We start from the raw sequence: 12,405 nt of genomic DNA on the forward strand, positions 1-12,405 counted from the left end.
TGAATGGATTTGAGATAGAAAGTTTCGAGAGGTAGGAGGCAAAACGAGAAGAAGAGAATGGGGTCACAGAAATCAAGGGAGGAGAGCTTCGGAAGTTCAACAATGCTGCAGAAACACAGATGCAATGAGAAATAAAAAGTCTCCATTAGTTTTAGCAACTAGAAAGTCACGGGGTTTTTTGTGAGTGTGACAGCAGTTTCATGGTGGTAGGGAGTGGGCAGATGATAGTGTTTCAAGACTGTATGGAAGATGGGAAGGAAGTGGAGGCTGTGAAAGTAGGTGATTCTTTTCAGAAACTTGGCTGCATCTTCATTAAGCAATTTTTTTCTTTCCTTTTTCATTGATACTTCCCCTCAAGCTACAAAGACACAAGTCTCCCTATCTTTAAAACAAAAAAGCAAAAACCAAAAAATTTAATCTTTTTAATTCGTTCTCAGGATACTGACCTATCTTTTATTACTCTTCTTCTCAAGTGAATGGAAGCGAGTATATCTTGAACCCTCTTTCCTCTTCTTTTTAATTCTATTTATTTATTTATTGTCTTTTGAGGGCCACACACATGGCATATGGAGGTTCCCAGGCTAGGGGTCAAATCTGAGCTATAGCCGCAGGCCTATGCTGGAGCCACAGCAAAACTGGATCCCAGCCGCTTCCGAGACCTACACTACAGCTCACAGCAATGCCGGATCCTTAACCCACTGAGTGAGGCCAGGGATGGAACCTGCAACCTCATGGTTCCTAGTCGGATTCGTTTCACTGCGCCATGATAGGAACTCATCTTCTTTTTAAAAAATTACAGTAAGCTTTACTTTCATTGATTTAATTTAGTGTAATTTAAAAGTTGGTCTTGGGAGTTCCCGTCGTGGCGAAGTGGTTAACGAATCCGACTAGGAACCATGAGGTTGCGGGTTCGGTCCCTGCCCTTGCTCAGTGGGTTGACGATCTGGCGTTGCCGTGAGCTGTGGTGTAGGTTGCAGACGTGGCTCGGATCCTGCATTGCTGTGGCTCTGGCGTAGGCCGGTGGCTACAGCTCCGATTCGACCCCTAGCCTGGGAACCTCCACATGCCGCGGAAGCGGCCCAAAGAAATAGCAAAAATAAATAAATAAATAAATAAATAAGTAAGTAAGTAAGTAAATAAATAAATAAATAAATAAATAAATAAAAGTTGGTCTTGGAGTTCCCGTCGTGGCACAGTGGTGAACGAATCCGACTAGGAACCATGAGGTTGTGGGTTCGGTCCCTGCCCTTGCTCAGTGGGTTAAGGATCCGGCGTTGCCGTGAGTTGTGGTGTAGGTCGCAGACGTGGCTCGGATTCCACGTTGCTGTGGCTCTGGCGTAGGCCGGGGGCTACAGCTCCGATTGGACCCCTAGCCTGGGAACCTCCATATGCTGCGGGAGCGGCCCAAAGAAATAGCAAAAAGACAAAAAATAATAATAATAATAAAAGTAGGTCTATATTCTAAGATGAGCAAAAGCACAGGTTTCCTAAGTCTCATTCAGAGATGTTTTTTTCCCCACATTCTTCCTCTGAGTAGGGCATGGGGTTTCAGGGGCTCCAGTGGTAACATCTAACACTGTACCACTGCAGAGTTTACCTATAGGTACAGAAAGAAGAGATAACACTAACATATAAGAATCAAAGTATATGAAGGTACTATAGTAAGAAGTCCTTGTGTTATATTCCACCTACCTTTTAGGGTCTTTATGATGACTGATTTTTTTCTCTGCCAAGTTCAATGTTATTGTTGTTGTGGTTGTTGGCCATGCCCATGGCATGTGAAAGTTCATGGTCCAGGAATTGACCTACACCACAGCTGTGACCTGAGCCACAACAGTGACAAATCCTTTAACCATTAGGCCACCTGGGAACTTCTTTGTTTTTTATTTTATTTTATTGGCCATGGTGTGCAGCAGCTTGATGTGGGATTTCAGTTCCCAGACCAGGGATTGAACTGGGGCCAACTGCATTAAAAGCATGAAATCATAACCATTAGAACACCAGGGAACTCCTTTGTTTTTGTTTTAAGCAAAATGACAGAATATATTAAAATGCTATATTTATCTTAATACACTAAAAATAGTGAAAGTATTGAGTTCTCTTGTGGCACAGCAGGTTAAGGATCTGGTGTTTTCACTGTAGCATCTTGGATCACTGCCATGGCGTAGGTTTGATCCCTGGCCCAGGAACTTCCATGTGGCGTAGGCATGGACCAAAAAAAACGTGGAAGTTTAAAAATTCTACTTGAGGAGTTCCCATCGTGGCTCAGTGGTTACCGAATCCAACTAGGGACCATGAGGTTGAGGGTTCGATCCCTGGCCTAGCTCAGTGGGTTAAGGATCCTGTGTTGCTGTGAGCTGTGGTGTAGGTCGCAGATGCAGCTCGGATCCGGAGTTGCTGTGGCTCTGGCGTACGCCAGCAGGTCTAGCTCTGATTAGACCCCTAGCCTGGGAACCTCCATATGCCATGGGAGCCACCCTAGAAGTGGCAAAAAGACAAAAAAAAATTCTTCTTGAGTCCAAGGTGGGTCATGACTACTATGGATGGCGATTCCCCAACACACTAATTCCAAGATTGAGGATCATCAGCAAACTGGCACCTGCAGTCAGGCCTGCAGGCATAAAATTTCCGGACTGGTAGAATCTCATTCCCATAATGCCAGCCATGGTTCCAGTTGTAACTAAGAAAATCCAAATGTTCCTTGAATCCTGAGACAGCTGATAAGCACCCAGGCCCACTAAACCACCAAAGAGGAGCCCACCTGGCAGCCAGGTATGGGACACTACCTGCTTTTGCACAGCCAATGATCCCACCAGAAGCAACCAGGGCTGCATGAGCAAAGCCAATCCAATGTCAAGGCACTAGTGAGCTGTGATTATACAAGGTTCTGCACCTCCTTCCTGAAGGTCTGCACCGGCTGTCTTGAACCCTCTTTCTTCTATTGGTTCTCCTAAAGTTTCCTTTTAATTTATTTTTTGACCTGGATAGCCCTTGTATCATTCTGTAATGAATATATCTATGTATATGATTCACTTATTCATTTACTTATTCATTCATCATTACCCCTTCTATTTCTCGTACACCCTACATTTACTACATCAATAAATTATTACTCTATCTTCAAATTATATCCTGAATCTACCTATTTCTCATCACCTCCACCTCACTACCCAAAGCCAGGACACCACCATCTCTCAACTAGACCACAGCAATCACCTTCCAACTGAACCCCCCACCTTCACCCTGCCTCTCACTTTTTCTTTCTTTCTCCTTCTTCCTTTCTTTTTCTTTCTTTCTTTCTTTTCTTTTCTTTCTTTCTTTCTTTCTTCCTCTCTTTCTTTCTTTCTTCCTCTCTTTCTTTGTCATCTTTTTAGGGCCGCATGTGCAGCATATGGAAGTTTCTGGGCTAGGGGTCGAACCAGAGCTGCAATTGCCTGCCTCCACCACAGCCACAGCAATGGCAGACCCAAGCGGCATCTGCGACCTCTGCCACAGTTTGTGGCAACATCAGATCCTTAGCCCACTGAGCAAGGCCTGGGATCAAACCCTTCATGGGTACTTATCAGGTTCATGACCCACTGAGCCACAACGGGAACTCCTCTCCTTCTTATACTATCAGCCAGAGTGATTCTTCCAAGTATTAAGTATTCTGTCAGTCTTCCATTTTGAACCCTTTAATGGCTCATCACCTCATTTCAAGTCGCTGTTTGACCTGAAGCACGCCCCCGCCGTTGCTCCGCTCACCTCATTTCCTCCACTATTCCCACCATTGACCTTACTCCAGTCACACTGGCCTCTTTGTTGTCCCCTAAACACCAGCCACTTCAAGCCATCTATCTGCATTTGCTGCTTTATGCTCAGAACACTCTCTCCTCAGACATTGGTTTACTCTCTCAATCCTCAGCACATTGTTCAAATAGCCCCATAACCCTAAGGTCTCCCCGCTCAGCCTTCATAAATCATCGCATCTTGGCTTGCCCAGCTCTCTACTCTCTTCATCCCACTTCCATAGCACTTGTCACTAGCTAACCTATGATAGTAACGAATTTATTGTCTGTTTCCTTTCACTAGACTGTAAACACCTACAAAGTGCCTCTACCTAGAGTACCTCCCCTGGAGAAGCAGAGACAAAGATAACCAAGTAACTATTCCTGCCCTTGAGGCACCCACACTTGAGTGAGTCATACAGCCCAACAAGTAATTAGAATGGAAATGCTCAAAGCAGTCTGGATGCAAGATTCAGGCCCCAGGGAACAGTGCGGTTTGGGGCAGCAGTTGTGGGACTCTTCCGCCTGGGTTGTAGTTAAAACCATGAGTTCACTCTAAGAGAATGTGAAAAACGAAAAGTACTCAGGAGACACCAGTGTCTAAGGAGTGAAGGAAAGAGAGGGCGGGGCGAGAAGAATCAATGGGGGGAAGACGGGCTGGAAGAAAGGAAGACTCACTGATGTTGGAACTCTTCTGTCGTCTTTATAAAATATTGCTGATAATCATAGCAATGAACATTTAATACCAGTTTTCTATGTGCCATTACGGTTTATTATGTTCCCATATTAAATTTCATAAGAACCCAGGAATTTAGGCACTCACATGGCCCCGTTTTACAGGGAGGAAATGCATTCACTTACCCAAGTGCACACATGTACTGAGAAATAAAGATTAAAACCCAAGCAGGACTCAAAGAGATACTTGTACATCAATGTTCAGAGCAGTATTATTCACCGTAGTCGAAGGTAGAAAAAATTCAAATGTCCATTAACAGATGAATAAATAAATGAAATGCAAAAACAAAGACAAAAACAAAAAAACCCAAGTGGTTTGAGCTTGCACCCTTAATCACTACGTTGTTATGCATAATACTATACTGTGCTGGCTCTATATGCTTTCTCCTATTTTATGGAATACCTGTTGAGGGGCAGGTATTGTTCTGGGTTCTGGTTATAGAGCAGTGAAGCAGACAAAGTCCCTTCATGAGGCACATATCCTAATTGGGGAGAGTGACATGGAACAAGTCAGTAGATGCAGATAAAAGTGCTGTGAAGAAAAACAAAGTAGGATAAGGTATCCTGAATGATAGTGGTGGCCTCTCTGAAGAGGTGACATTTACGTAGAGATCTAGAGGAAGTGAGAGAGTGAGCCAAGAGGATATCTCAGGGAAGAACATTCCAGGCAGAGGGAACAGCGAGTGCAGAAGCCTTAAGGTATGAGTGTGCTGGTGTGTTCCAGGAACTGCAAAGAGGTCAAAGCAGTAGGAGCACAAAATGAACTAGGGTGAGAGAGGCGAGATAAGGTCAGAAAGACAGGGGAAGTTTTCCAAGATTTACTGTTAAGTGAAAAAAGATTAGGGGATAAGGCATAGTAGTTTGCATGGTATAATCACAGTGAGTAAAGCAGTATGTGTTTGTGTGTACCTCCATATAGATAGTTAAGATAGATAAGAAATGTATTTGTATTTATATATATAGGAGTTACCCTGTGGTGCAGTGGGTTAAGGATCTGGCATTGTCCGTTCAAAGCCCAGGTCACTGCTGTGGTGCAGGTTCTATCCCTGCCTTATAGGTGTGTGTAAATACACACACACACACACACACACACACACACAGAATATATGTTTATATTCTACGGTAATAGATAACAAACTTAATAGTGGTTACCTTTTGAGGGAAGGTAGGGATGTTTAGACTTTATATTCTCCCATATTATTTGAAAAAAATGTACCTTGCCTCTGTTGCTTTTTTTTTTTTTTTTTTTTTTTTTTGGTCCTGCCCATGGCATGCGGAAATTCCCAGGCCAGGGACTGAATCCAAGCCACAGCAGTAACAACAGCCACAGCAGTGACAACACCAGGTTCTTAACTGCTAGGCCACCAGGGAACTCCCTGGGTTACTTTTTTAGTAACAACAACAAAGCTAGAAAATAAATAAACGCTTAACTGTGTTTTAAAGGGGCTCCAGCTAAAGTCCTCTTTCCCTTTGTGGCCGAGCCTCTCCAAAGCTGCCCCCACTTGTTCCTTGCCCCCTCTGTGTCCCAAACCAAATACAATCCGGCTCCAGACTTCACCTCGCTCCGCCACTGCCCTTACAGAGATCACCTGCCACTTCCTTAGGCCTATGAGGAACACTCTTCAGTTCTTTGATTCTTGACCTCTCTGCTATGTCTGACATTGTCTACAGCCCCTCTGTTTGAAACTCTTTCTCCGAGTTTCCGTTGTGGTGCAGTTGGTTAAGAATCCGACTAGTACCCATGAGGACACAGTTTCAATCCCTGGCCTCACTCAGTGGGTTAAGGATCTGGTGTTGTCGTGAGCTGTGGTATAGGTCGGAGTCATGGCTGGGATCTGGTGTTGCTGTGGCTGTAGGTGCGTCCCTAAAAAAAAAAGAAACCCCTCCAACCTTGGCTTCCCTCCTGCTACCTTTAGACTTTTGCTTGCTGAACATTCTTTCTCAGTCTTCCTCCACTGGTTATTTTTGCTAGCCCACCCCAGAGACCTAAATTTCTTCTGGTTCTATTCTTGACCCATTCGCCTCTGTGTGCTACACATACTCATTCTGTGTGGTAACCCATAGTATCAGTAGCCATCTTTTTCTTTTCTTTTCTTTTCTTTTTTTTTTTTTTTTTTTGGTCTTTTGTCTTTTTAGGGCCGCACCCTTGGCATATGGAGGTTGCCAGGCTACGGGTCTATTCGGAGCTACAGCTGCTGGCCTACGCCACAGCCTCAGCCACACCAGCTCTGAGCCAAGTCTGCGACCTACACCACAGCTCACTGCAACAGTGGATCCTTAATCCACTGAGTGAGGTCAGGCATCAAGCCCACAACCTCATGGATCCTAGTCCGATTCGTTTCCGCTGCGCCACGGTGGGATCTCCCCAGTGACCATTTTTATTTTTATTTTTTTGTCTTTTTGTCTTTTTAGGGTCGAATCCACGGCATATGGAAGTTCCCAGGCTACAGGGCAAATCGGAGCCAAGGCTTGCGGTCTACGCCACAGCCATAGCAACGAGGGATCAGAGCTGCATCTGCGACCTGCACCACAGCTCAGGGCAACGCTGAATCCCTAACCCAGTGAGTAAGGCCTGGGATCCAACCAACCCTCAACCTCATGGTTACTAGTAGGGTTCATTAACCACTGAGCCATGACGGGAACTCCTGGTGATCACCTTTATGCTCCAAGTCCCAAAACTCTAAAGCAGTACATCCAACTGCCTATTAGCTCCACCTGCAATTTCGAGCGATCTCAAACTCCACTGTTCTGAAACCAAATTCATCATTTCCAAGCAAATACACCTTCTTCCTCCTGTTGTTTTTATCTTAGTGGGTATTATCGCCATCTGCTTGATTGACCTCAGCTGGCAACTTGAGAAAAGGCCGTCTTTTCATCCCCCATGTCTAGAGAGACACAAAAATACCTCTGGAATCTGAGGCACATGGAGGTTCCCAGACTAGAGGACGAATTGGAGCTGTAGCTGATGGCCTACGCCACAGCCACAGCAATGCCAAATCAGAGCTGTGCCTGCAACCTATACCACAGCTCATGGCAACGCCAGATCCTTAACCCACTGAGCAAGGCCTGCTAGTCATGGATGCTAGTCAGGTTCATTTCTGCTGAGCCATGATGGGAACTCCAGCCTGTTTTCTTATACCCAGTTGCCACAGTGATATGGCACAAATTCTGTCATGTCAGTCCCTGTTTGAAATCTGTCCATTTTCCTCTCACCTTCTAGAATAAATTCCAAACTCCTTAATATGATCTGGCAAGTCATTTTTTTTTGACACTTTCCCACATGTACCTAATGTCTAAGCAATACTGAAGTACTCTGTTTCCCAAAGGCCTATTTTCTTTTCATGTTTTTGTGGAAATTTTGTGCCATAGCATCTTTGTATCTCCAGATCTAACATAATACCTTGTACAAAGCAGATGTTCAGTAAGTGCTCATTGGTGTCCCATTGTGGCTCAGCGGGATATGAATAAGGTATAGGTCGCGGTTGCAGCTCTGATCCTGTGCTGCCCTGGCTGTGGCATAGGTCCCAGCTGCAGCTCTGATTCGACCAGGAACTTCCACGTCACACGTGCAGCCATTAAAAAAAAAAAGTGCTCATTGAATAAATAAAAGGATAGAAATTCAGAAAGCATAGAGGTTATTTATTTTTTGTCTTTTCTAGGGCCGCACCCCCGGCATGTGAAGATTCCTAGGCTAGGGGTCTAATCAGAGCTGTAGCCACCTGCCTATGCCACAGCCACAGCAACACGGGATCCAAGCCGCATCTGCGACCTACACCACAGCTCACGGCCATGCCGGATCCTTAACCCACTGAGCAAGGTCAGGGATCGAACTTGCAATCTCATGGTTCTTAAATGGATTCATTAACCACTGAGCAATGACAGGAACTCCCTTGAAAGCAGAGGTTAAAGGTAAGAACACCAATCACAAGACTCCTGTAAGAATATAATTTCGGGGTAATTAAGAAGAGAGGGAAAATAAATGCGTTAGTGCAAAATTTCCTTTAAGCTTCTACAAATGATTCTTATCATTTTTCTCTCTTTAGGAGATAATAAACCTCAATCATCAGTACATTTTCAAATGGAGAAGTTCCCACTGTGGCATGGTGGGTTAAGGTCCTGGCATTGCCACAGCTGTGGCGTAGGTCACCGCTAGGGCTCAGATTCCATCCCTGTCCCAGGAACTTCCATATGCTGTCCGAAAAATAAAAAAAATTTCAAATGGAGACAATTTACTGACTTTATTTATTTATTTATTTAGTCTTTTTGCTATTTCTTTGGGCCGCTCCCGCGGCATATGAAGGTTCCCAGGCTAGGGGTCGAATCGGAGCTGTAGCCACCGGCCTACGCCAGAGCCACAGCATGCGGGATCCGAGCCGCGTCTGCAACCTACACCACAGCTCACGGCAACACCGGATCGTTAACCCACCGAGCAAGGGTAGGGACCGAACCTGCAACCTCATGGTTCCTAGTCGGATTCGTTAACCACTGCGCCATGACGGGAACTCCATGACTTTAAATAAAATATATATTCTTAAAAAGCCCAGCATGCAAAAAAAAAAAAAAAAAGGAAACGAAAGCCCAGCACATGCGACTGCCAAAATCCTCTGACAAAATAAGACCCCTTAGGTATGGATCCCAAGGTCCAAGAGTGCAGCTGGGAAGGGTCATTTATTCCTTAATGGAAGGGTGCCTTTGTAGAAAAATAATGGGCTTGGTCTTTCTTTGGATCCCTTTTTTTTTTAAAGTTATTATTATTATTATTTTTTAAGGGCTGCACCTGCAGCACATGGAGGTTTCCAGGCTAGGGGTCGAAACGGAGCTGTAGCCACTGGCCTACACCAGAGCCACAGCAACACTAGATCCAAGCTGTGTCTGCAACCTACACCACAGTTCATGGCAAGGCTGGATCCCTGACCCACTGAGTGAGGCCAGGGATGGAACCCGCATCCTCACGGATACTAGTTGGATTGGTTTCTGTGGAGTCACAATGGGAACTCCCCCTTCTTTTTTAAATGGTCGCATCCACTGCATTTGGAAGTTCTCAGGCCAGGGACTGAACCCCAGCCACAGCTTCGACCTGTGCTGCAGCAAATCATTGTGGGATCTTTAATCCGCTGTGCTGGGCAGGGGGTTACTGAACTGGCACCACGGTTGAATTCTTAACCCGCTGCACCAAGGCAGGAACTCCTTTCCCCCCCCCCGCCCAAGGATCCCATCTAAGTATTCTGAACAGTCCTCAATGCAGATCTAACTGTCCTTTGGGCAAGTTTAAAGGCTCAGCTTTCTTCTCTTAGTTCCAGGACTTTGGTGACTACTAGTGCAATATTTTCCATGGGGGGCCTGTTTGGAGAAAGGAAATTGCTTATTTAAGAGGCAGGTATTTTCAGCAATGACTAAGGAAGATTTTTTATCTAAATGAGAGAGAATGAACTTTACTTGGATTAGTTCATTCAATCTTGATAATAATCCTGTGAAGTTGCTATTAATATCTTTATTTTTGCAGATTAGGAAACCTAGACATTATGAGCCTAGGTGCCTGGCTCAAGATCACTTAACCGCAATGATTAGGTCTGAACCCATATTAGTTTCACTACAATACTGATTTCCAACCTAAAAAGAAGAGAAAAGGCAGTTAACAGCTAGAGGTCCCTTCAAACCAGAAGCAATTCATGAGTTTGCAGAAAGGGGCAAATTTCAGGCTCCTTTCTTAAAAATTTTCTTTTGGCATTTTGAAAACAATTTTAAATGTATGCATTTCTACTAGGTTGGCAAAGATCAAGAAGTTAAAAAATCCATTTCAGAAAGATGTGGAGAAAGAAGCATTCTTGGAGTTCTGTGATGCAGCAAGTTAAGGATCAAGCATTGTCACAGCTTGGGTCACTGCTGTGGTTTTGGTTTAGTCCCTGACACGGGAACTTCCACATGCTGCAAGTTCGGCCAAAAAAAAAAAAAAAAAAGTAAAAAGAAGAGTTAAAAAAAAGAAGTTCTCTTAAACAATGCTGGTGGGAGTTTGAATAAGAAAAATCTTTCCGGGGGGGCAACTCAATCTTTATAGGGGACTACATGGCAAAATCTATCAAAATTATAAATGTACGTACCTTTTGACTTAGAAATTCCACTTTCAGAAATTTACATAACAGATATATTTGCACACTTGCAAAATAACATGTGTTCAAGGCTGTGCACTGCAGCATTGTTTGAAATAGCAAAAGTTTGGAACCTACCTAAGTGCCCACTAACAGAGAGCTGGTTAAATGAATTATGCTATATCTAGCCCATGCAGCCCCAAGAATGAATAAATGCTGTCTACTGACCAGAATGATTTCCAAGATATAGATTTCTAAGCAAGATCCAGGAAATGGGTTTGATATTCTTTCATTTATGGTTCAAAGTTCAAATACAACTTCTATATGTATTTGCTTCTATAGGTACAAACTATCCCTGGAAGAATATACAAGAGATTGCTAACATTCATTACCCCTAAGAAAGGATATAAGGTATGACTGGGTGAGGGGAGGGCAGTTCAAAACAAAAGTGAGGTGAAAACTTTGTTTCACCTTAAAGGTTTTTTTTTAAATTTATGGCCACACCAGTGGTATGTGGAAGTTCCCTGGTCAGGGAATCAATCCAAGCTGTACTGCAGCTGTGGTAACGCTGGATCCTTTAACCCACTGTGCCAGGGTGCTTTCCTTTGAGTGCTGGAGAGACACCATCAATCCCATTGCACCACAGTGGGAACTCTTCCTTCTCTAAGTTTTAAAACTATATATATGTATATATACACACACACATATATATGCTATTCAATAAAAAAGTATATATGTACACACACACACACACACACACACACACACACACATGCTGTTCAAGAAAAATAAATTGGGAGTTCTCTTGTGGCCAAGCAGAAACCAGCATTGTCACTGTTGCAGCTTGGGTCGCTGCTATGGTACAGGTTTGATCCTTGACCTGGAAACTTATGCATGATTCATATATGGCTAAAAAGAAAGAAATCAGGAGTTCCCATCGTGGCTTGGTGGTTAACGAATCCGACTAGGAACCATGAAGTTGCAGGTTCGATCCCTGGCCTTGCTCAGTGGGTTCAGAATCCAGCATTGCTGTGAGCTGTGGTGTAGGTTGCAGAGAAGGCTCAGATCCTGCATTGCTGTGGCTCTGGTGTAGGCCAGCGGCTGCAGCTCCGATTAGACCCTTAGCCTGGGAACCTCCATATGCCCTGGGTGCGGCCCTAGAAAAGACAAAAAAAAAAAAAAAAAAAAAAAAAAGAAATTGAATTAAATTTAAAATAAAAATTATATAAAACACATGCGGTCTAAGGTAACATGAGTAAGATATAATTTTTTTTCCCCTCTTTTCTTTTTTTTGGCTGTGCCCAAGGCACATGACAGTTACTGGGCCAAGGATCCAACCCATGCCACAGCAGCAACCTAAGCCACTGCAGTGACAACCCCAACTGTTGATTCGCTGCGCCACAAGAGAACTCCTATGTCTTTTTAAAAAATTGTTATGCAGCCGTCACCACCATCCATCCCCTTAACTCTTTTCATCTTATAAATCTGAAACCCTATACCTAATAAACAATAACTGTCCATTCTCCCCTCACTCTATTACCTGGAAACCACCATTACACCTTCTGTCTTTATGATTTTGACTATTCTGAGCACCCCATACAAGTGGAATAATACAGTATCTGTCTTTTTTGTTTTTTTTTAAGGGCCACGCCCACAGCATATGGAAGTTCCCAGGCTAGGGATCCAATCGGAACTGTAGCTGCTGACTTACACCACAGCCTAAGCAACGCCAGATCCAAGCCTTGTCTGCAACCTACACCACAGCTCATGGCAACACCAGATCCTTCACCCACTGAGTGAGGCCAGGGGTGGAACCT

At 44.1% G+C, this 12,405-nt stretch overlaps 1 protein-coding gene and 1 pseudogene across 2 annotated transcripts in view; one reads left to right on the forward strand and one right to left on the reverse strand.

Annotated features, from left to right (window-relative positions):
• The window catches only part of IL10RA (interleukin 10 receptor subunit alpha), a 926,736-nt gene that overhangs the window by 419,261 nt on the left and 495,070 nt on the right, over window positions 1–12,405 (forward strand). The window lies entirely within an intron of this gene.
• LOC146399877 (transmembrane protein 14C pseudogene) lies at window positions 1,354–3,025 on the reverse strand (annotated as a pseudogene). The gene has a single exon (XR_014815408.1). The product of XR_014815408.1 is annotated as a transmembrane protein 14C pseudogene (transcript).

This window comes from Sus scrofa, chromosome 9 (assembly GCF_054392235.1).
Source record: "Sus scrofa isolate SSC_HxYL_T2T_F1_AM1 chromosome 9, Sscrofa_HxYL_maternal_Yorkshire_Landrace_v2.0, whole genome shotgun sequence".
Taxonomy (NCBI): Eukaryota; Metazoa; Chordata; class Mammalia; order Artiodactyla; family Suidae; genus Sus; species Sus scrofa.